The following is a 2715-nucleotide window of genomic DNA, read 5'->3' as shown; positions in this document are numbered from 1 at the left end:
TATAAATCCACGTGAACTGCTGAAGCAAGAGAAATGGTGTGATTTTTAAATTACTAGCCCCCTTTATATGGCCGGAATGAAGAAAATCAGGGCGAGTGGTTTAGAGAAGGATGTTTAACCCATAGAGTGGCCTGACATGTGTGGTGAAGCCTACTGAGAAAAGAGAACTTTTCTCGGAGCAATGTCTGGAGCAGCTAGGACTTCGTGCACCGGGAGGAAACAATGGGGTGTGCTGCGGTCATTGCTGCCGATAACATGAATTTTAATATTTCTGCAGTTTTTAGTTCTTGGCAATATCTTTTCTGATGTTATGCACATCACTTTTTACCCCATCTGGTGGGAAATGATAAGTCTATGCTTTTGGCTTTGTGTTTCCACTTCATGGTGACCATATCTTTTAGTATTTCAGAGAAAATTAAAATGCTTCACTGAAATTTCTATGGTTTTCAGTTTTCTGATCTTTCTCAGTTTTCTCCTCTTCCCTTTTTATGTAACATACTATTTACCATAACTCCATTATTTATTTATTTGTGCTTCCAATATATCAAGAAATATTAAACTATTTTTTGCTTTGCCATCAGGTGTTATATAAATTAAATGACATTTTTCCCCTCTGTTATTAATATTATTTTTTTGAGACAGGGTCTCACTCTGTTGTCTGGGCAAGAGTGCAGTGGCATCATCATAGCTCACAGCAACCTCAAACTCCTGGGCTCAAGCGATCCTCCTGCCTCAGCCTCCCAAGTACGTGGGACTATAGGCATGCGCCACAACACACATCTAATTTTTCAATTTTTGTAGAGACAGGGTTTCACTATTTTGCTTAGGTTGGTCTCAAAGTCTTGGCCTCAAGAGATCCTCCCCCCTCAGCCTCCCAAACTTCTAGGATTACAGGCATGAGCCACCGCACCCGGCTCCATCATTACTTTTATCTTGATCTTATGCTTTTCACTTTCAGGAGAAAGTATGTATAAAGATTTATAGGCTTATTCTTGAAATAACAAAGAGCAAAACACCTTTGAATTTGCTATACGTATTGCAAACAGGGATTTTAAAAAATAAAAATAAGTGAATTTTAACTTTTAGAACTTACTTTAAAAGGCTAATTTGGAAATGGCAGCACAACTAAATACCTACAGTGTGCATTGAAAGTCAAACGTTTTCAGTGGACTAAATTTGTTGCCATTCTGAAATAAATGGCAAATGATTCTTCATCTGCATACTTGATGTGCTTATATTTTAATATTTGAGCCAAATTTTGCAATTTAAAAACATTCAATGTATGAGATTGAAGAAAGCTTCATGAAATTCGAAAGGACCAACCGTAACCATAACCAGTATTATAGGACTGATAAAGAGCCATTGTGTCAGAACTTGCTGCTGGAAATTAAACGCTAGTCCACAGTAAACGTGTCCTTCAATTCATCATTGAGAAGAAGGTTAAATGTTTATAAGCAAAATCTTTCAGAAACTCAAGGCAGTTAAATGTGGTAACAAATGAGACAGACAATTGGCTTTTAGGACATTATTCTATGCAATGTCAATGATTTCAGTCTTTAATGACCTAGGGTCGCAGTCCAACAAGTGCTTTATACATCTGGTGGAGTCCTTGATTTTAGAGCCCTTAATAGTCAGCAAAGACGCATGTGGGCCATGCACAGAAACACCGAGTGGAAAAGGCTGCGTTTAGGAATCTGAATTTGATCTTTGGGATTCCCCACCAAGCCTTTACACACCTCCATATTTTCTAACCAGTGGTGCTAAAAGCAAATGAATCTGCAAAAAAGAGATTATACATTTTCTTTAAAAAAAATAGGGTAAACTTGTTTAGAAGCCAGAGGAACTGAGGTTTAAAGATGAATAGGAAAAATCTGTGACCTGTGACTTCACTAACGTATTGTGTCATTTTCAACACTGAGGTAGGTAGTCTATAGGATTTCTTTTAGTCTTCAACATAATTTTAACATATTATCTAAAATTCATAATAATGGCATTGTACTAGAGATTTAAACGTATGTTTTCTTTTGTGTCTGCTGGAAGAGGAAAGTAAATTCACTACTGGTTAGTTGTAGGTATATTATCATCATCATAAAGTTGTATATGTGGCTATTCCTTTGCATTCTTCATGACTAAAATTGCATTAGTTATTTATTGCAATGTAACAAATTATCCTAAAATGTAGTCACTTAAAGCAACAAACATTTATTGTCTCACAAATTCTGTGGGTCAGGAATCCAGGGGCAGCTTAGTTGGAACCTCTGGCTCATTGTGTCTCACAAGCCACAATTAAGGAATCGGCTGGGACTGTAGTCATTTTAGAACTCAGGGTGAATTTACCTCCAAATGTATTCATGTGCTTGTTGGCAGCACTCAGTTTCTCCAGATTGTTGGACTAAGGGCCTCTGTTCCTTGCTCTCTCTCGGACAGAGGCTGGACTCTATTCTTTGCCATGTGGACCTCATGAAAGGGAGCATAAGGCACAAATATCAGGATCACGGGGAGCTATTTCTGGAGTTGAATGCTGCCAACATCTTGCTCAAGTCTATAATTGAGAGAGTAAAATAAAAGCGTTAGCTTTGTTATATTGCCCAGAACGTTGCCTCTGCACAGAATAAAAGACCAAAATTAACCAAGCCAAAATAAATCAGTAAATAACCAACATGTATAATAATAAAAAATTATAATTTAAGCCTCATAGGGAGTATATCTCCAAAA

This window comes from Propithecus coquereli, unplaced genomic scaffold, assembly GCF_000956105.1.
Source record: "Propithecus coquereli isolate 6110/MARCELLA unplaced genomic scaffold, Pcoq_1.0 Scaffold97, whole genome shotgun sequence".
NCBI classification, from domain to species: domain Eukaryota; kingdom Metazoa; phylum Chordata; class Mammalia; order Primates; family Indriidae; genus Propithecus; species Propithecus coquereli.
The sequence above is the reverse complement of the archived record's forward strand: the minus strand, read 5'-3'. Positions refer to the sequence as shown.